Source organism: Loxodonta africana, chromosome 1 (assembly GCF_030014295.1).
Source record: "Loxodonta africana isolate mLoxAfr1 chromosome 1, mLoxAfr1.hap2, whole genome shotgun sequence".
In the NCBI taxonomy this organism is placed as follows: domain Eukaryota; kingdom Metazoa; phylum Chordata; class Mammalia; order Proboscidea; family Elephantidae; genus Loxodonta; species Loxodonta africana.
Window position 1 is genome coordinate 177,990,988 of NC_087342.1, and position 23,113 is coordinate 178,014,100.

The 23,113-nt window shown below is 39.5% G+C and overlaps 1 long non-coding RNA gene across 4 annotated transcripts in view; it reads right to left on the reverse strand.

The window, feature by feature from the left end:
* The window catches only part of LOC111748926 (uncharacterized), a 395,170-nt gene that overhangs the window by 344,965 nt on the left and 27,092 nt on the right, over positions 1-23,113 (reverse strand). For 2 of the 4 annotated variants that reach the window (XR_010322691.1, XR_010322688.1), the window contains exon 2: positions 14,308-14,446. This is a non-coding gene — a long non-coding RNA (uncharacterized LOC111748926). Of the gene's footprint in view, positions 1-11,410; positions 14,447-23,113 lie in introns of those variants that run through there. The other 2 variants (XR_010322687.1, XR_010322692.1) reach the window with 1 other exon arrangement.

The following is a 23,113-nucleotide window of genomic DNA, read 5'->3' on the forward strand; positions in this document are numbered from 1 at the left end:
CACTGATACTGTGCAATAGTGCAATAGTATTTTTAAAAAACCTTGATGCTACAATGATGGATATTATGTCTTGGCACCAGTCTTCTAACTGATGTCATCCAGAGATGAGATGCATAAATAATACAAATTACTTTCAATGCTGAATGTGTGTACTGAGTGTGTAACGGCAGGCCCATGAAAGGGATATGAGTGTGTGGAGGAGTATGGAGAGATAGAATGGATAACTTAGAACAGGAAATGAGCAAATTAGAATTGTGAAAGTACTCCAGATCTTATCATGGCAACAGGGAATTTTTTATCCGTTCTTTGTCTCATCTAGTTTACGAATCTGCCAAAAATTCTTGGAGGTAGACTAGACACGCTTCACTTCCCTTTTCCAGGGCTGATTTCACACTTTAGAAACACAAAACTTTGGTTTGCTATTGGCAGAAATTTCTGTTAATGACCCTAATCTTAGCAGACTTAAGTTTGCAAAGCTTGCTCTCAGAGGACCCTGGGAAGGGAGAAGAATAAGCAGATGGGCAGAACTTTGTGGCTCTTCTGCCCTGACCCAGTGAAAAAGGTTACCATTCTGGAAAAGGAGACATCTTGCTTTTTCAAAGCCTTGGTTGACAAGTGCAAACATCATCTAACTCCTTTAATCCAGTTTCCTAAGGCAACTACAGCACCCATCATTATTATTTAAAATGAACAGAAACCAAAACTAACAAATAAGTGGGCATTGTGCTTTGCTAGGAAATAAAGCAGGCCTCTCAAGCAATGATTCACAGGAGAGAAAAGTACATAGTGGCTTCAGTGATGCATTCAGCAAGAAGCAGAGTAGGAGTCTGAGACTAGATCTCACACACTTCTTCAAGCTGCCCCTACCCACCCTGTCCCTCAGCATCAGCTGGCCTGTGAAGCCCCTTACATGGTCCTTTGGCAAGTCCTGTGTAGCATCATCATTTACAACATGTTCACATGGTTCACAGAGCAGAGCCAGCGCCAGCTTTGTCACTAATCAATAAAGACCACCAAAATATCACAGGAATAAGTGGTCATTGACCCCATACCCAACGCCCTTCAGAGGAAGAAACTATTCCTCACTGTTGTTTTTATTAGTTACTTGGGTTTCTGGGTTTTGAGTCAATTCCAACTCATAGCGACCCCATGTGTGCACAGTAGAGTTGTGCTCCATAGAGCTTTCCAGGTGTGGCCTTTCAGAAGCAGATCACCAGGCCTGACTTCCAAGGAACCTCTGGGTGAGTTCAAATAGCCAACCTTTCAGCTAGCAGTTGAGCACTTAGCCATTTGAACCACCCAAGGACTCCTGTTTCTCACTAGGGCAAACGTATTGCAGTTGAGTATTTGGGGAAAATATGGTGGTGGCTATCAGCTGAAAGTCTTGATCACAGGTAGCTAAATTGTGGCAATGAGAAGTGTTCAGTGCAGTGCTCTTTATAGGAATGCTTTCATTCTGTTATCTAAATTTTAGACACTTCACTATGCCTCCAGCCAACTGAAGGTTTGGAAACTTGTAGAAGGAAGCAATAAAGAAAAGAAGAACCACAGAAGAACAGGAAAAGCTTCACTTTTTTTTTTTTTTCCAGCAAAATGTTCTTATTGGTCAATGAATGTGAATTAGTAAGAACCTGGTTTATATATAATATATTTTTTAAAAAAGACAATTAACTTCTCTGCGTTTCCACTGAGAATGGAGCTAATATTTTTAAAGTAACAGTTTGAAAAAATATCAAATCGTATACTGGCCAAAGTTGCCTACATGTCCTAGTCAGCCCTGGTGGTATTCTCCCCAAAACAAAAGGCGCTTTTTTTTTTTTTCTGGAATAAATAATTAAAAACCTACTGAGGCTATCCATGGGCCAAATACAGCAGAACGACTGTCCTAGGGACAGTCAAATGGATATTTCCCATTTGAGAAGTGTCTACTGGTAAAAAACAGTAGACTGATGAGTAGAACATACTCCAGTTTTTCTGGTGGTCTTAATTATTGAATCAGTTTGATTACATGGTCAGTCAAATTGACCGTGAATTAGTTTAAATGGCTGAGGGAGAAAAGCACGTTGATCCTGTTTTCGTAGTTTATATCCAATAAAGATGGTCTTCCCTAAATATCTCGAGGGATAAGACTTATTATTGCTCTTTAATAAACTTTACCAATGATTAAATGTCTTAAAATCCAAACATTATTTTGCACATCTAACTAAACTTTCTTGATGGAATGTAAACCTAATTTCTCCATGTTCAAGATCACTTTGAAAAGATGGTTTCCTCCTCACAGCTTTGTTTTTGACTGAATAAACTGCCCCGGTCACACAGGATAAAATTACAACTTTTTAACATTGTCTAAAGGGCCCATGATCTGTCTCCTCGCCCCCTCCTACCCATTTAAGCTCATCTCCTTCCACTCTGCACCTGCTTACTCTGCCCCAGGCACACTAGCCTCATAGCTATAAACACACCAAACATATGCCTGCCCCAGGGCCTTTGCACTTGCTGTTCATTCTGTCTTGTCCTCAGATATCTGCCTGGTACATCACCACATCATTTAGGTTTCTGTGCAGTGATATCCCTATGTAAACCAGCTACTCTACCGTTCCATAACTTTGTCCATTTACCCTACTTTTTCTTCTTAACATTATTTCCCCCACATATTTATGTATCTATTTTACGTCTCCTACGCTATATGATAAGGGTTGTGAGGTCAAGGTCTATGTTTTTGTTTGTTGTGGAATCCCTTGCACTGATTAGAGGCCAACATTTACTCATTTAATAAGTATTATTGAATATCTCTATATGACAGACACTGAGACACATACCAAAATCAAACACTCCCCAGAAAGATGTAGAACTAACCTTCCCCGTGTGAGGGGAGTAGAGCAGCAAGGAGCTGTGAACAATGTGTTTTCTTTCTCTTCTGTTCTCAAGCAAAGCAAAAAAATGACAGCATAAAATTTTCTCCTACTTAGCCCTTTCAGTATTTTTTTTAATATGCAATTGTCCTGTTTTAGACTGCTTTTGCAATTCTTAGTGCTCTTTTCTTTTACCTTTATAGACTAATTTCTATGGTTCATAAAATATTTTGAACAGATGGAATTTTCTTTTAATGAAAAGGTTAATTTTATGGTTGCAATGAGACATGATGTGTTTTCAGAATTAATTGATTTCTACTCCTGCCTATAAAGTCATAGGCCTCAACAAGATTCATGATGAACAAACTGAGGCAGCTTTAAAAACCAAAAGTCCAAACCCGTTGCTATCAAGTCGATTCCTACTCATAGCAACCCTATAGGACAGGGTAGAACTGCCCCACAGAGTTTCCAAGGAACGCCTGGTAGATGCAAACTGTCGCCACTTTGGTTAGCAGTGTACCACTTAACCACTACGCCACCAGGGTTTCCCAGGCAGCTTTAGGGGCTCAGTTTTGGCTAGGCTCAAGATAGATATAGTAAAGTTTAGGTATTTATCAGCCCCTCGTGTGTGCATTTGAGTGAGTGTTCACTATGAATGTAACCTCCATGCAGAAGGTGGGAAGCCTGTCTTATTCAGCGTGGTAGTACCTACTCAATACCTAGCATGTTGTTGTTGTTGGGTGTCACTGAGTTGATTCTGACTCATAATAGCCCCATGTGTTACAGCGTAGAACTGCCCCCTAGGGTTTTCTTGGTTATAATCTTTGCAGAAGCATATTGTCAGGTCTTTCTCTCACAGAGTTGCTGGATGGTTCTGAATCGCGAGCCTTTCGCTTACCCTGTCGCACCACCAGGGCTCTTCAGTACCTAACATACCAAAACCAGATCAAACCTGTTGCTGTCAAGTTGATTCTGACTCATCATAGCAACCCTGTAGGACAGAGTGGAACTGCCACACAGGGTTTTCCAAGGAGATGCTGGTAGATTTGAACTGCTGACCTCTGTGGTTAGCATCAAGCTGTTAACCACTGTGCCACCAGGGCTCCATTACCTAGCATAGTGCCAGATAAATGTTGAATCTGTTAGCGAACAATTGGTTCTGTGTCTGCTTTAGAGCTCTCGATCAGTGCTCCTGCCTTCATCCCAACATTCTTGGATATTTTACTTCGTTTTAGTAGTGTATCGTGTCTTCAACTCCTTCTTCCATAAAATGATGGTTGTTCTGAACAGAAGCTGAAATGATACCTTCTCAAGTAATTCCTTTACTGTGGGTACCTCACATCTCAGTATTTCGACTTTTGTCACCATCAAAGTAAGTATCTCCTATAAACTTTGAAACAGATAATGAAGCTAACCTAATTTCACATGTCTATAAAAACAGTCTGGGTTTAGTTTGACATTTTGGCCAAGATTTAGGACAGTTCCCATGTTGTCAAACATGTTTAGCCATCCCAAAGGAGAGCCTTATTACACTGCTTAACACAGCAAGGAGAGAGAGACAGAGAAGTGGTGGCAAATTATGGGAAATGGGAGAAATGCCTTTCTCTTACCTCTGGGTATTGTAGACGGTTGATATGGAAGATTGCACTGGAACAAAGATTGCATTGCTGGCTTGGGTCACTTATGCTCTACTTGTACTACATTATTATAGACTAGTTCTATTGTCTCGGTGGACAATAGAGGGTTTTATTTCGACGTTATGTACCAAATGCCTCTATGGTCTCTTTCTTCCCTCCTCCAGATGCAGGAAGATATTTAGTATCAGATTTCTGAAGGAGGTATAAACATTTGCTTTTTTTCCCCTTTCTTCAACCTATGTCAGCTTTCAAAGTCCAGTAATTCTTCTGTTGTTGGTGATAAAAGGGTAAATTTAACTTATTAGAGTACAGCTTCCTTGGGTAACTCTGTAAAAACAGAAATGAGCAATAAAATAGGGTTCCAAAAGAATGATTTCCATTTCAAACACCTGAAGTGTAGATCTTTAAATAACTTGGGGGAAATCGTTGAAGTATCAATACTCAGAAAATCTTGCTTTTAAGTAAAATTTCTAATTTTTCTTCCCTCTCCATGTTCCTACCTCATCATATACATATGCGAAATCAGAAGTTCCATCTTCCCAAGTAGATACATAAATACACAAGGCATAACCAATCCACAGTCAGAGTAATTGTTTTAATTAAATCATTGTTTATTGGTGTCACCTGCTGGGATGTTTATCGCCAAAACTTATATTCAGGTGGACTTCATGTTCTCTCTGATTTCTTGATTTTCTCTCGCCCTTTGGGAGTCAGGGATTATCCTTATTAAACAGAAAATCCCACAAATGCAACAAGTAGATTGTGACATGCTCAAAATCAAGCAAAGAATAAGTCTTTTTTTTTTTTTTTCATTTGCTCAAGAAGACCAAAAAAAAAAAAAAAAAATTCCAGGTATATCATGGCAACAGTCCAATGCCATTGTCCCAAATTTGCTAAATTATTCAGCATTGGAGAACAGTTCCTTATTAGATCACAAACCCCAGTTTCCCAAGTATGTTCAGCCTTAATTATTTTCCACTCGCCTGTATCACCACAAACTTAGCCTGGACAAGCTAGTTCATTGTTAAGCAGCTGCCACCTGAAGCCATACTGATCTGTCTCTTGCTAGGAAAATCTGTATAATTGAAATAATTGTTTCGTGTCACCTTGTTTTCTTAAACTTTCTGTGCTGCAGTTTCCCCATCTTCAAAACCGAAATGATTCCTCAGTCTCAGGAGTGTTACATGTTGAACAGGAGGCATCCATAAAGCTCCCTGGGTTTGCAGAGAGTGGAGAGTATAGGAAAGGAAGCATCTTGGACTTAACATTATGATAATCATTATCTAGCATTTGATGTATGTTTTTTAAAAGATTGACTGAGTCCATTTCATAAAGTCCATAAGTAAATCTCGGGCACAATTTCTGCAAAATAAGTGGCTGCAGTTTTGGAAAGCTTAGAAGACGTGTAACTGATTTTACTACTTCACTAATCAAGGCAAACTCAATTCTCTGGGGAAATAAAATAACACCCTCACGTTGCATATCTTCTTCCCCTTTTACTCACACTGCTACCACCTCTATTCCTTCTCTTACCCCGCAATACCTTGAGTGTTGCAATAACTTCCTAACTGACATCCGTGGCTCCTCTGTCCCTCCGTCTTCTGGTTCATCCTGCAGATTACCCTCCGGATCCACTTTCATAAAGTAAGCCAAGTGCCCACACTCCTACGTAAAATCTCCTATTGTTTCTCCACTACCTATGGAATTAAGACCAAACACTTTAGCCTAACAATCTGGCTCCCGACTAGTTTTTCAGTCTCACGTTCTACTATTCCTCAAGGTTGAAGTCTAAGTGAACTGATTTGGGACTGTTTTCTGATTATAGAGTACCCTTTGAAACTCCATTTTTCTGCTTCGGCTATAGCTTCTTAGCCCAGTACTCCCCCACAACCTTTATTAAGTGGAAGTTTATCCTCAGCACCAGATATTATCCCCACTACAGCCAGAATCCCTTTCATTTTCAGATCTCTAAAGCACACAGTCTGCATCACAGATATGGCATGTCATCACTGCCTGGAATATTATGTGTATGGGTGCAAGTCTTAGCTCTTCCACCAGACAGCAGTCTAATGGAAGACAGGGCATATCTTACATGGCATAGTACCTAGCACAGTGCCCTTTGGGGGAGGGGCGGCATTATTGATTAAATATTCAGAGAGCGATTAAGTTAATAAAATCATTATAAACAAAAGTAGAGCTCTAAGAAAAAACCAGGGGAGTGACCATGATTTTAAAAAAAGAATGGAAGACTCATTTTATCTGTCTGTAAAATGACTAATATAGACTAGGCAGAAAACATGGTATAACCCATTTCTTATGAAAATTCCAAATAGAAGATGATACATTTTTACCAGGACCTAATGCTCATACGGAGCCCTGGTAGCGCAGTGGTTAAGCATTCAGCTGCTAACCAAAAGATCAGCAGTTTGAATCCACCAAACACTCCTTGGAAGCCCTATGAGGCAGTTCTACTCTGTCCTATAGGGTCACTATGAGTCGGAATTGACTTGATGGCAATGGGTTTGGGTTTTTTTTTTGTTGTTGTTTAATGCTCACGTGTATCCAACGTGCATTAGGACTAAATACTCCCAATCTAACAACTTGCTTTTGCAGATCAAGGCAAGTGAATATTTACTATCAGAGGATGCTCTGATATTTCAGAAATGGGATGATCATTGACATCATTAACTGCCTTGTAGTTATAAGCATCAATGAATTCATGGTCAATTCACAAGTGTGATTCAGTCTACAAGATGGTGCATGTCTGGATAATGAGTTCCATTAAAGCTGTGCAGAAATTCAGGGCTCTAAGTCTGAAAGCATTGGTAAAGGTAATGTTTACACTAGTCTTTAAGTGTCCTAACCATGTTGTTGTTGTCGTTAGGTGCCGTGGCGTCAGTTCTAACTCATAGCAACCATATGAACAACAGAATGCAACACTGTCCTGTGCCATTCTCACAATTGTTGTTATGTGTGAGCCCATTGTTGCAGCTACTGTGTCAGTCCATTTTGTTTTCCTCTTTTTCACTGACCCTCTGGTTTATCAAGATTGACGTCCTTCTCCAGGGACTGGTCCCACCTGATAACACGTCCAAAGTACTTTGAGATCAAGTCTTGCCATCCTTGCTTCTAAGGAGTATACTGGTTGTAGTTCTTTCAAGACAGATTTGTTCATTTTTCTGGTAGTCTATGGTATATCCAATATTCTTCGCCAATACCATAATTCAAAGGCATCAATTCTTCTTCAGTCTTCCTTATTCATTGTTCAGGTTTCACATGCATATGAGGCAATTGAAAACACGATGACTAAGGTCATGTATGTCTTAGTCCTAAAGGGGGCATCTTTGATTTTGAACACTTTAAAGAGATCTTTTGAAAAGCAGATTTGCCCAATGTAATATGCTGTTTGATTTCTTGCCTGCTGCTTCATTGGGCATTGATTGTGGATTCACATAAAATGAAAGCTTTGACAACTTCGATCTTATCTCTGTTACCGTAATGTTGCGAATAGGTCCAATTGTAAGGATTTTCGTTTTCTTTATCTTGAGGTGTAACCCATACTGAAGGCTGTGGTCTTTAATTTTCATCAGTTAAGTGCTTCAAGTCCTGTTTGATTTCAGCAAGCAAGGTTGCGTAATCTGCATATGGCAGCTTGTTACTGAGTCTTCCTCCAATCCTGATGCCAAGTTCTTCTTCATATAGTCCAGCTTCTCAAATTATTTGCTCAGCATACAGATTGAATAAGTACGGTGAAAGGGTACAACCCTAACACACACCTTTCCTGATTTTAAACCACGCACTGTTCCCTTGCTCTGTCCAAGCGACTGCCTCTTTGTCTATGTACAGGTTCCTCATAAGCACAATTAAGTATTCTGAAATTCCCTTTCTTCACAATGTTATCCATAATTTGTTATGATCCACACAGTCAAATGTCTTTGCATAGCCACTAAAACACAGGCAAACATCTTTCTGGTATTCTTTGCTTTCAGCCAAGATCCATCTGACATCAGCAATAATATCCCTGGTACTACATCCTCTGCTGAATCCAGCTTGAATTTCTGGTGGTTGCCTGTCGATGTACTGCTGCAACTGTTTTTTGAATTATCTTGCAGGTAATTTTACTTGCATGTGATATTAATGATATTTTTTGATCATTTTTGCATATCTTTGGATCACCTTTCTTTGGAATGGGAATGAATATGGATCTCTTCCAGTTGACTGGCCAAGTAGCTGTCTTCCAAATTTTTTGGCGTAGACAAGTGAATGCTTCCAGCATTGCAAATCATAAGAAGTTAATAAATCAGTGATTGAGAGGTGGGAGGAAACTATTATCGAACAATTAGAAGAATTTTTGAATGATCTAATAAAATGCACTACCCTGTATTTTTTTAATTTTCTGTGGGAAACATTCATCAGAATTTATTGATATTATAAGACTTCAATCCCCACACAGTAAAAACTAATTGCCTTACAATTAGACTGCTGGTTATATGCCAGTTTAATTAAGGAAGTGACTTAAATATGCCATGTGTTCATTTATTCTTTTACATCAAAAGGCCTGGCATTATACAGCCCTCAAATATTTCCTGCCTTCCAAATATGAAATGGTAGACTCATCCTGTGTGTGTGCTTTTGCCATAAACGTCAATTTTAGAAGGATATAACAGTTTCATAACCCAAGGAATGAAAAACATTTGAAACCAAAAGGCTATCTCCTACCGTGTGTTTCAGATCATTTACACTGGTGAGTCTGTTGATGGCCCTGGTGTCTGTTGGCTTCACTGACCTTGATGATAAATATATAAGAGTAAATGAAGGGGCTGTCTGAGTGGTGTGACTTTAAGAGTAGTGCCCAGAAATACCACCAAAAAAAATTTTCCTTTTGTCTTTCAAATCTTTTCCCCTTTTAAAATTGTAAAACTAAGCCAAAAAACCGAACCTGTTACCTCGAGTCAACTCTTGTGTAACCTTAAAAAAGCAAATTCTTCAAGTCCTTTGTATTTTGGTGCTACCGGAGGATCTGATAGCTTCTTTTGTTAGGTCTTGGAAACGGCACAGAGGCACTAGAAAAAGCAGTAAACCAGTTGCCAATAAGAACTCCAACTCATGGTGACTCCATGCGTGTCAGAATAGAACTGTGCTCCATGAGGTTTTTCAGAAGTAGATAGCCAGGCCTTTCTTCTGACATGGCTCCAGGTTGACTCAAACCCCCAAACTTTTGGTTATCAGTGGAGTGCATTTATACCACCCAGAGAGAGAAGTAGGAGTAGGGGCAGACTGAAGTTAAAGGAAAGCATGTTAATGAGGAGACCAAGGTATAGAAGATTATCCTAGAGAGACCAAGACAGCAATCTGAACCTTGCCTCCTTTCCAGTTTTGGTTCTGGTCATACCTGGATACACCAGTGTCATTAATGCAGATCCATCACCAACCTTACCATCTCTCCGCCAAGAAACGGTAATCTCACGCTCTTAAAAATAGTCATCTGGCAGATAAGACCATAGTCATATACAGCAAGTTAAATTGTGGGAAGCCACTGAAGGAAGACGTTTTAAGCATCCAAATATTATTATTAAGGAAGACCATGTAAAAGACATCACTCAAATGAGGACACAAAATGGGGCACTACTTATAACTCTGCCAAGACAACAGGCAAGCAGACAGGCTAAAATGTCTGATTATCCTATGTATAACTCTGCTTTTAGCCATGAAAAGCTACTGCTTTCTGGTCTCTTGCATAATTAATTTTCATCTTTAATTGTTCTTAAGAGTTGAGTGATTGATTCCATCGCTACTACTGTTTACAAATGATATTTGCTCTCTATCTCCTGATCTAATCTGTAGAAATGCATTAGATATTTAGTTATCCTAATAAATCCTTCCCTGACAGCTGATCCTGGGGTGAAAAGTATCAGGCACACACAGTTGCAAATAGAGCTAGTTGCCTTTCCAAGAAGAAGCCAATTCTTTAACACAGGATAGAAACTGGAAGACTTTGAGGCAGGAAGGACCTAGAAGGAAGGCTGAGACCATTGTAATAGGAAAGGAAGCATTTTTAGACACTGAAGGAAAATGCTGAGTAAGAGACAATGAAAAGGGGAATTCCCAAAACTTCTGGAACAAAGAGAGTGAATGGTTCATTTAGTTTAAAATGAAATGATATAGATATGTTTCCATAAATTACACTGGACTGGTTCCCATGATGCCAAGCCTAGAAAAGCTACTCTTTCCCCTTCCTCTCTTTAAAAATGAAGACCCTGTGCAATTCCACCATTCCCAGATAAAAACTCTTACGCCCAAGGCTAAGTAAGTCTGTCACTGGGAAAGACTCTGCAGGGCCCAGGGCAGCCCTTTGGTCTGTTTTGGTTTTGCTTTCTCTGTGTAGGAAATAGAAATGATCACTTACTATATTCAAAGGTTTAACCTCCTCAGCTGATACAGCAACAACAACTAAGTGGTGTTCTAGATACAGTCATGGCTTTCAATATAAGAGACCTGCAAATGCTTCCAATTCACAGCTATGTTTTTTGTCAAAAAAGCAGAGGCTGCATTTTAATGTGATCACATGCACATACTAGGCCCTGATTTTCCTAAATTGCACTTACTAAATGGAATTCCTCTACCAAATCACAGATCCATTTTTCCCCCAAGGGGCACACTATTCTAGTGCTCCGGTAAAACTCAATTCTGTACAGTTCAAGGTTGAGCCAAGGCCGTAATAAATCTACCTTTAAACACTTCCATTTATTTATCATGAGATTTTAAAATTATTTGATTCTATATATTCTGGTTTAATAGACCAGAATATATATCTCAGTGGAAGTTAATACCTTAGCCTTTTTGCCTTTTTATTCACCATTTATCAATTCACTTTGGTTAGAAATATATTTATGACAGTGCTATTGGCTGAGTAAAACATAAAATGGATAGTGTTCTGATCGTTTAAAATAGGGAAAAGGCTAACAGCATATTTCTCTCATATTTCCCTTCTACATCTCTTCCCCTGCTGTCAAAGAATGTCAGCTTTCGTTGGGTCTTCTAAATGTGTTTTTCAAAAACTCAGAGTAAACTTAATTTCAGGATCTTTTAAATGCCAGCAGTGAGCATTTCCTTGCTCACAGCCCTTAGTAGCACCGCCCAGGTTGTCATGGTGAAATGGGTCAGCACTGTTTGCCAGGCAGCCCATGAAAGGGCAATCAGGCTGCTGGCGTAGTGATAGCAGCGAAGGCCAGAGCAGTCCACAATCTATAGCTGAAACCAGGTCACCAGGATTCTCTCATGCTGCAGCTGTCCTTTTGGGACTTCCATTCCCAGCAGGGTTCACAAAGCCCTTATGCACTCTGGGCATCCCCTGTAGCTGTAAACACTGCCATTCTGAGAGCGCCTCTCCTGTTGGCCACGTGTTACTCTTTGCATTTAATTGAGGGCCCACAGCCATGTGAGCTGGAAAACATTCTGTGTGTGCGCATGCGTGTGCGTGTGTGTATGCGTGTGTGTGTGCGTACACGTGTGTGTGTGTGTCTGTATGAGAGACACAGAGACAGAGACTTTGCTCTGGGCCTGCATGCTGAAATTTTCCCCTGTTTAAATGTATATTTCTGCAGAATGAGCTAAATATTAATATCACACTCCCCTGTTAATGTAAACACCAGCGGCAAGATTTGGCAGCTCATAAAAAGGGAAAGAACTTGGGCTTTTCTCCATACTTAGCATGTGTATGTTTTGTTCCTGGGCACCATTTAAGTTAACACCCTGTCTGCAGTGGGTCCGAAATGGTAGGGATTCAGTGAAGTTGGAGAAGGGCTGAAAGCAGAGAGCTTGAGCATCTCTGCACTCTTGACTGATAGCCTCCTGTTGCTAGGAAGGAAACCCTGTTGGCATAGTGGTTAAGTGCTATGGCTGCTAACCAAAAGGTTGGCAGTTCGAATCTGCCAGGCACTCCTTGGAAACTCTATGGGGCAGCTCTACTCTGTCCTACAGGGTCGCTATAAGTCGGAATCGACTTGAAGGCAGTGGGTTTGGTTTTTTGGTTGCTAGGAGAACTCTAAATCATCCTTTCATGTCAGAACTGTGAATTATACATTTCTGCCCATTTATTTGACCTGACTTTTAAAAAATACTTATTTGAAATGACCTTTTTCTATTCTACTTAAAAGCTATCACCTGCATTTGGAATATAGACAATCAATCTTCCTTAGCATTTATATTTTCATGATTCCTTATTCTATATCTGACTTTTCTATTTTAGGGTCATTGCTTAATTGAAGAGCAAGTTTTTAAAAATGTTTGTCCAAATATGAGCTTCCAAATTTTCAGGCTGGAAGCTAAATGCACACACACACATATGCACTCCTAATATGTCATTTGCTTCTACCTAACCATATGGAGCAGTGGTTAAGCATTTATCTGGAAGCCCTGGTGGCATAGTGGTTAAGAGTTTGGCTGCTAACCAAAATGTCAGCAGTTCAAATCTACCAAGAATTCCCTGGAAACCTTATGGAGCTGTTCTAGTCTGTCCTATAGGGTTGCTACAGGTTAGAACTGACTCAACAGCAATGGGTTTGGGTTTTTTTGGTATTTAACCTGCACTGTGTACAAATTTTAAAACATGGGATTTTTTTCTCTACCTTAAGATGGGGAAAAAAGTCTATCTCTACAACAGCAGGTGTGTAACAGGAAGATTTATATTTATCCACCTCTTTCTTCAAAGAAAAATGTTTCTTAAATAAATTAATTAATAGCAGAAGGAGCTATGACACAAAGATCCAAATATCAAGTCATGGAGAAGAGAGAGGGAGGGAAATACTTGGTGAGATGAAAGCCAGGTGGAAGAGTTAACCTTGGAAAGGGAGAAAAATACTCTTGAAAGCAGAAGGGAGGGGTATAAGGAAGTACAAATGAAGATAAGATAGGAAGGTGATGAATTAAAAAAAAAAAAAAATTGTCTTAGCTAAGCTTCTAAGACCGTTAGCAATAAAAGCTATTGTCGTTTTAATCAGTGCTTATTATGTGTCAGGCAGTATGCCGTTTCAGTGCATTTTCTCTATATATCCTTACTAGAACGTTAGGAGCTAAACACTGTTCTTACCCTCATTTCACAGATGAGGAAAGTGTGGGGCATGGGGGAGTGCTGGGTTAATAAATTGACCTGAACCTCACAAATAGTCAGTAGTGGAGCAGACAGACTCAGGCTGTCTCCCTCCAGACCTCATGCTTAACTATCACACAATAGGCACGTCTCTGGTTACATGCCCTCCCTGTTGCCTTTCAAACACAGAATATATCACATCACATCACATCAACTCCCCGTCAGAAGATGTGCTCTGCTTGCTTCTTCCTTGAAACCTATCAACCAATTCAAGGCCAGGTGAGATTCCAGCTGCCCACAAAAGCCCACTCCTCATGCTCTCAGTCCTCTGATTCCCGGAGCATGACTTCCCATGGATTCATGTGGGACCGAATCCCTGTAGCTGGGATTTATTGTGAATTATCCGCCTGGAGATATGTCCTGTGCCCATATCTAAAGAAGAAGCTTCTTCTGGGTAAGGGCTACATCATAGACTTCCTCCCTAGCATCTAACACTGGGCCTAGCACATAAAGGTGCTAAAAAAAAAAAAATTACAGCAGAGCCAAGATGGTGGAATATACAGACACTTCCGTCAAGCCCTCTTTATGACAAAGACCAGAAAAAAAAACAAGTGAAACGAGTATATTTGTGACAAGCTGGGAGCCCTGAGCATCAAAGGCAAGCTTAGACAACAAACTGAGGGGCTGGGGGAGGTAGAGGCTGTTTAGAAGTGGAGGGGAGTTACCGGACCTGAATCGTGGGGAGCCCTCAGGCACCATTCCGACAGCGGCGGCGGTGGCGGCAGAGGTGGTGGGCTGGTACTAGCGTTCGGAGGCAGTTTCCGCAGGGAGAAGCAGCCAGCCACACAGCCCACTCACACCTCTGGAACCTGAAAAGAACAGCACTCTCAGCAAAAGCTAAGTACTTGCGTATATTTTACCGTGCCCTCCCCACCCCCAAGCCGGCTTCAGCGGCTGAATACATGGGCCTGAGATAGACCCTGGTGAGCATCTAGAGCCATCCTCCTGGCCTTGGGGAAGGGAAAAATTTGCAACTGGGGGGAAAAGATAATTTGCTAGTTCCATTAACCGGGGAAGCTCAGGACAGAAGCGGCTCCTGTCCAGGCATAAACTGTCCATGAACACTGAGCACCTTTTCCTTCTGCATGGACCTGTGTGGGCCTATTTCAGGAGAATAGGCCCTTGTTGGCAAACTCCAACCATTTCAGCTGTGTGGTGGAAAGGTGGGTGTTTGACATTTGATTTGGCATTGGCTTTGCCTATTAAACAAGGTCCTCACCTACCCACATCTGGGACCTAAGGACTGGTAGCTCCATGCAGGTCATCCAGCCACCCGCGACAAGAGTCCAAAGATAACCAGTACCTCCCAGTCCTTACAACCAAAAACTTTGGGTGCCCATGGTCCCTCTGCAAAACCCACCCACCAGCACGCTCTAGGGAACAGAGACACGTTTTCCTCAGAGACACTTGGGGGTCTGTTCTCATCCCCCTGCCTTGTCAGAGTGTGACCCCCTGCTGCAATCAGATACTGAAATGTAAGCCAATCACCCCACCCCTCTAAGACTGTAGGACAGAGCCTGTACCACACACTTGATATCAGCTACCTGGAAATCTGAGCTGAATTCATACAAGAAAACTGAATGGACTCCTAGACTGATATCCCTGATAACAGCTCTAGCCAGCTGGGGATAGGACACCAGAGCTCCAAAGGCGAAAATAATCGAGCTAGCTCACTCAAGCAACCCATAAGGGTATACCAAAACAAAACAAAGCAAGCAGCTATGACACAGTAAGCAAGCATAAACTAATACAATAACTTACAGATGGCTCGGAGACAACAGTCAATATCAAGTCACATAAAGAAACAGACCATGATCACCTCAACAGTCTCTCAAAACAAAGAATCCAGGGATCTTCTAGATGAAAGTGTATTCCTGTAATTACCAGATGCAGAATACAAAAGTTTAATATACAGAACCCTTCAAGATGTCAGGAAGGAAATGAGGCAATACGCAGAACAAGCCAAGGAACACACAGATAAAGCAACTGAAGAAATTAGAAAGATTATTCAGGAACATAATGAAGAGTTTAATAAGCTAGAAAAATCCATAGACAGAGAGCAATCAGAAATTCAGAAGATTAACAATAAAATTACAGAATTAGATAACTCAATAGAAAGTCAGAGGAGCAGAATTGAGCAAGTAGAAGCTAGAATTTCTGAACTTGAAGATAAATCACTTGGCACTAACATATTTGAAGAAAAATCAGATAAAAGAATTTAAAAAAAATGAAGAAACCTTAAGAATCATATGGGACTCTATCAAGAGAAATAACCTATGAGTGATTGGAGTACCAGAACAGGGAGGGATAACAGAGAAAATTGTTGAAGATTTGTTGGCAGAAAACTTCCCTGATGTTGTGAAAGATGAGAAGATATCTATCCAAGATGCTCATTGAACTCCACATAAGGTAGATCGGAAAAGAAAGTCACTAAGACATACTATAATCAAGCTTGCCAAAACCAAAGATAAAGAGACAATTTTAAGAGCAGCGAGGGATTAACAAACAGTCACCTAGAAAGGAGAGCCAGTAAGAATAAGCTCAGACTACTTGGCAGAAACCATGCAGGAAAGAAGGTAATGGGATGACATATTTAAAAAATTGAAGGAAAAAATTGCCTGCCAAGGATCATATATCCAGCAAAATTGTCTCTTAAATATGAAGGTGAAATTAAGACATTTCCAGATAAATACAAGTTGAGGGAATTTGTAAATCCAAACCAAAACTACAAGGAATGCTAAAGGGAGTTCTTCGGTTAGAAAATCAATAATATCAGGCATCAACCCAAGACTAGAACACTGGGCAGAGCAACCAGAAGTCAACCCAGACACAGAAACTGAAAAAAACAAAGCAAGATTATTTAAAAAAAAAAAAAGCCCAAAACAGGTAACGGCAATGTTATTATATAAAAGAAGACAACATTAAAATAATAAAGAGGGACTAAAAAATGTAATCATACACCTTCCATATGGAGAGGAAGATACAGCAAAACAAAGAAGTAAAAGTTAGCTTTAAATTTAGAAAAACAGGGGTAAATAATAAGGTAACCACAAAGGAGACAAACTATTCTACTCATCAAAATAAAATACAAGGGAAAAATACAGACTCAGCAGAAACAAAATCAACAACAACAAATATGAGGAAAGGACAATATAAAAAGAAAATCTACTCAGCACATAAAATCAAGTGGGAAAAAGAAACTGTCAACACACAAAAAAAGACATCAAAACGATAGCACTAAATTCATACCTATCCATAATTACCCTGAATGTAAATGGACTAAATGCACCAATAAAGAGACAGAGACTGGCAGAATGGATTAAAAAACAAGATCTGTCTATATGCTGCCTACAAGAGACACACCTTAGACTTAGAGACACAAACAAACTAAAACTCAAAGGATGGAAAAAAATATATCAAGCAAACAACAATCAAAAAAGAGCAGGAGTGGCAATATTTATTTCTGACAAAATAGACTTGAAAGTTAAATCCATCAGAAAGGATAAGGAAGGACACTATATAATGATTAAAGGGACTATACACCAAGAAGATATAACCATATTAAATATTTATGCACCCGATGACAGGGCTGCAAAATACATGAAACAAACCCTATCAGCATTGAAAAGTGAGATAGATAGGTCCACAGTAATAGTAGGAGACGTCAACACACCACTTTCGGTGAAGGACAGAACATCCAGAAAGAAGCTCAATAAAGACATGGAAGATCTAAATGCCACAATCAACCAACTTGACCTCCTAGCCATATACAGAACACTCCACCCAACAGCAACCAAGTATACTTTCTTTTCTAGTGCACATGGAACATTCTCTAGAATAGAACACATATTACGTCATAAAGCAAGCCTTAGCAGAATCCAAAACATTGAAATATTACAAAGCATCTTCTCTGACCATAAGGCCATAAAAGTAGAAATCAATAACAGGAAAAGCAGCGAAAAGAAATCAAACACTTGGAAACTGAACAATGCCCTGCTCAAAAAAGACTGGATTATAGAAGACATTAAGGATGGAATAAAGAAATTCAGAGAATTCAATGAGAATGAAAACACTTCCTATCAGAACCTTTGGGACACAGGAAAAGCGGTGCTCAGAGGCCAATTTATATCAATAAATGCACACATCCAAAAAGAAGAAAGGGCCAAAATCAAAGAATTATCCCTACAACTTGAACAAATAGAAAGAGAGCAACAAAAGAAACCCACAGGCACCAGAAGAAAACAAAAAATAAAAATTAGAGCTAAACTAAATGAAATAGAAAACAGAAAAACAATTGAAAGAATTAACAAGACCAAAAGCTGTTTTTCTGAAAACTCAACAAAATTGATAAACCACTGGCCAAACTGACAAAAGAAAAACAGGAGAGGCAGCAAATAACCCAAATAAGAAATGAGATGGGCGATATTACAACGGACCCAACTGAAATTAAAAGAATCATATCAGATTACTATGAAAAACTATACTCAAACAAATTTGAAAACCTAGAAGAAATGGGTGAATTCCTAAGAACAAACTACCTACCTAAATTAACACAAACAGAGGTAGAACAACTAAATAGACCCATAACAAAGGAAAAGATTGAAAAGGTAATAAAAAAAACTCCCAACAAAAAAAAAAGCCCTGGTCCGGACGGCTTCACTGCAGAGTTCTACCAAACTTTCAGAGAAGAGTTAACACCACTACTACTAAAGGTATTTCAGAGCATAGAAAAGGATGGAATACCACCCAATTCATTCTATGAAGCCACCATGTCCCTGATACCAAAACCTGGTAAAGACACCACAAGAAAATAAAATTATAGATCTATACCCCTCATGAATGTAGATGCAAAAATCCTCAACAAAATTCTAGCCAATAGAATTCAACAACATATCAAAAAAAAAAATTCACCATGACCAAGTGGGATTCATACCAGGTATGCAGGGATGGTTCAACATTAGAAAAACAATTAATGTAATCCACCATAGAAATAAAACAAAAGACAAGAATCACATGATTTTATTGATTGATGCAGAAAAGGCATTTGACAAAGTTCAACACTCTTTCATGATAAAAACTCTCAGCAAAATAGGAATAGAAGGAAAATTCCTCCACATAATAAAGGGCATTTATGCAAAGCCAACAGCCAACATCACCCTAAACGGAGAAAGCCTGAAAACATTCCCACTGAGATCGGGAACCAGACAAGGATGCCCTTTATCACCACTCTTATTCAACATTGTGCTGGAAGTCCTAGCCAGAGCAATTAGGCTAAAGAAATAAAGCGCATCCAGATTGGCATGGAAGAAGTAAAAGTATCTCTATTTGCAGATGACATGATCCTGTACACAGAAAACCCTAAGGAATCCTCCAGAAAACCACTGAAACTAATAGAAGAGTTCAGCAGAGTATCGGGATACAAGATAAACATACAAAAATCAGTTGGATTCCTCTACACCAACAAAAAGAACATCGAAGAGGAAATCCAAATCAATGCTATTTAGAGTAGCCCCCAAGACGATAAAATAATTAGCAATAAATCTTACCAGAGATGTAAAAGACTTATACAAAGAAAACTACAGTACACTTCTGCAAGAAACCAAAAGGGACTTACATAAGTGGAAGAACCACCTTGCTCGTGGATAGGAAGACTTAACATTATAAAAATGTCAATTCTACCAAAAGCGATCTATACATTTAATGTAATTCCGATCCAAATCCCAACGACATTCTTTAGTGAGATGGAGAAACAAATCACCAACTTCATATGGAAGGAAAAGAGGCCCCGGATAAATAAGGCATTACTGAAAAAGAAGAACAAAGTGGAAGGCATTACTTTACCTGATTTTAGAACCTATTATACCATCACAGTAGTCAAAACAGCCTGGTACTGATACAACAACAGATACATGGACCAATGGAACAGAATTGGAATCCAGACATAAATCCATCCACATATGAGCAGTTGATATTTGACAAAGGCCCCAAAACAGTTAAATAAGAAAAAGAGTCTTTTTAACAAATGGTGCTGGCATAACTGGATATCCATCTGCAAAAAAATGAAACAAGACCCATACCTCACTCCATGCACAAAAACTAACTCAAAATGGATCAAAGACCTAAATATAAAATCTAAAACAATAAAGATCATGGAAGAAAAAATAGGGACAATGTTAGGAGCCCTAATACATGGCATAAACAGTATACAAAACATTATAAAGAATGTAGAAGAAAAACTAGATAACTGGGAGCTCCTAAAAATCAAACACTTATGCTCATCTGAAGACTTCACGAAGAGTAAAAAGACTACCTACAGACTGGGAAAAAGTTTTTAGCTATGACATTTCTCATCAGCGCCTGATCTCTAAAATCTACATGATACTGCAAAAACTCAACTGCAAAAAGACAAATAACCCAATTTAAAAATGGGAAAAAGATATGAATAGACACTTCACTAAAGAAGACATTCAGGTAGCTAACAGACATATGAGGAAATGTTCACAATATTTAGCCATTAGAGAAATGCAGATCAAAACTACAATGAGATTTCATCTCACTCCAACAAGGCTGGCATTAATCCAAAAAACACAAAATAATCAATGTTGGAGAGGCTGTGGAGAGATTGGAACACTGCTACACTGCTGGTGGGAATGTCAAATGGTACAACCACTTTGGAAATCGATTTGGCGCTTCCTTAAAAAGCTAGAAATAAAACTACCATACGATCCAGCAATCCCACTCCTTGGAATATATCCCAGAGAAATAAGAGCCTTTACATGAACAGATATATGCACACCCATGTTTACTGCAGCACTGTCTACAACAGCAAAAACATGGAAGCAACCAAGGTGCCCATCAACGGATGAATGGATAAATAAATTACGGTATATTCACACAATGGAATCCTACGCATCGTTAAAGAACAGTGAGGAATCTGTGAAACAGTTCATAACATGGAGGAACCTGGAAGGCATTATGCTGAGTGAAATTAGTCAGTTGCAAAAGGACAAATATTGTATAAGACCACTATTACAAGAACTTGAGAAATAGTTTAAACAGAGAAGAAAACATTCTTTTGTGGTTATGAGAGGGGGGAGGGAGGGAAGGAGGGTGGGAGAGGGGTATTCACTAATTAGATAGTAGATAAGAACTCCTTTAGGTAAAGGGAAACACAGCACACAATACAGGGGAGGTCAGCACAATTGGACTAAACCAAAAGCAAAGAAGTTTCCTGAATAAACTGAATGCTTCGAAGGCCAGCGTAGCAGGGGCAGGGGTCTGGGGACCATGGTTTCAGGGGACATCTAAGTCAATTGGCATAATAAAATCTATTAGGAAAACATTCTGCATCCCACTTTGAAGAGTGGCATCTGGGGTCTTAAACGCTAGCAAGCAGCCATATAAGAGATGCATCAATTGGTCTCAACCCAGCTGGATCAAAGGAGAATGAAGAACACCAAAGACACAAGGTGATTACGAGCCCAAGAGACAGAAAGGGCCACATGAACCAGAGACTACATCATCCTGAGACCAGAAGAACTAGATGGTGCCCGGCTACAACTGATGACTGCCCTGACAGGGAACACGACAGAGAAACCCTGAGGGAGCAGGAGAGCAGTGGGGTGCAGACTCCAAATTCTCATAAGACCAGAGTTAATGGCCTGACTGAGACTAGAAGGACTCCAGTGGTCATGGCTCCCAGACCTTCTGTTGGCCCAGGACAGGAACCATCCCTGAAGCCAACTCTTCAGACATGGATTGGACTGGACAATGGGTTGGAGAGGGATGCTGGTGAGGAGTGAGCTTCTTGGATAAGGTGGACCCTTGAGACTATGTTGGCACCTCCTGCCTGGGGGGGAGATGAGAGGGTGGAAGGTGTTAGAAGCTGGTGAAATAGACACGAAAAGAGAGAGTGGAGGGAGAGAGCGGGCTGTCTCATTAGGGGGACAGTAATTGGGAGTGTGTAGCAAGGTGTATATGGGTTTTTGTGTGAGAGACTGACTTGATTTGTAAACTTTCACTTAAAGCACAATAAAAAAAAAAAAAACCAACTTCGGAAAGATCTAAAAAAAAAAAAAAAAATTATTTGTCTGCAGTTTCCAAAAGTAAATCGCAGTAGAAACATTGTAAGGTAAGTAAAGGTAAAACCTATGAAAACACCTCAAACATAATCTGGGATGTTTGGTTACAGCTGGGTTAAGAGTCTGGTTTGCCATGTTCCTTAAAGGCCCTATATGGGTGTGGTGCCCAAAGGGTAGTTATATAAGGACTACATTTAGTAGTCCAAGACTTGCATCTCCTGCTCAAGTATCTCTCTGTTCCCCCTGCAGCCTCATGTCCGACACTCATCAGTTTCTTAATTAGACAGTTTGTTCCGTGGAATATGCAGTGTTTCAAAATCAGACATTTAATAACTGAGGAACCTTGAACAAGCTACTTAATCTCCCTAAGCCTCAGTTTTTTATTTGCAAAGGAACGATAACAATTCTTACCTCAGAATTCCTACCACAGCTTCATGGGGTTGTAGTAAAGTTTAAAAGAGACAATATATGCAAACACAGCAGATATTCAATACATTTTAAAGGCCCTTTTCCCACTTCTTCCTGTGCTAAAATTTAACCAATTAACCAATTATACTAGTAATTATATTTCACTGCACAGCTATTCACTAAAGACTCCAACCATAGTGATATCTCACATTTGACTAAAGACTTGCTCTTTAAAAAATGTTTTCATCAGTCTTACTATTTGATTTTCAGGAAAAAAAATTATGCAAAGTAAGCAAAACAAGAATTATTATCATATCAATTTTAGGGGAGGACTTTGAGTCCCCTATAGAACAAGTTACTCAAACAAACCTATTCAATTAGTAAGTCTCAAAATTAGGCCTTCCATCCAGAGGAACAGCATCTTTCTGAGAAAACACACTGGCTTCCCAGATTGGGCTCCAGGATGTGTGACTGTTTTAAGAAACACCATGGGAACATTCAATGTTCTCTGGACAACCATGACAAATTGGCTCTGCCTTATTACCCCAATCACCCTCAAGTTATGATCCATTCTAGGGGCATCTTCAGTATAGAGGAGAAAATTATCCCCTTCCCACTTTCAGGTAGTGTAAGAATATGGTGACATCTATCCATTTCTCTTTCAGCTAACAAAAAAGATATGGTGAAAGGCTGGGAAGAACTGGACTCACTGTATAACTTAATTCAAATTATTTTACCTTTTGGTACCTGGGTTCTAAGCTATAAAATACACTCAATATATTCATATTTTTGTGAGAACTAATTCATAAAAATGGTAGTGTTATGTTTTGTTAGGCTTTCAAAGGCACTGGTTAATCTTAATAAAGTCAGAAATGACCTAAAAACTAAATTGAACAACCAAGTTACTGTATGGTATAATTGCAAATGAATGCTATTTACAATAGCATCAAAAGCATACAATATTTATGAATAACTTTAACAAAAGCT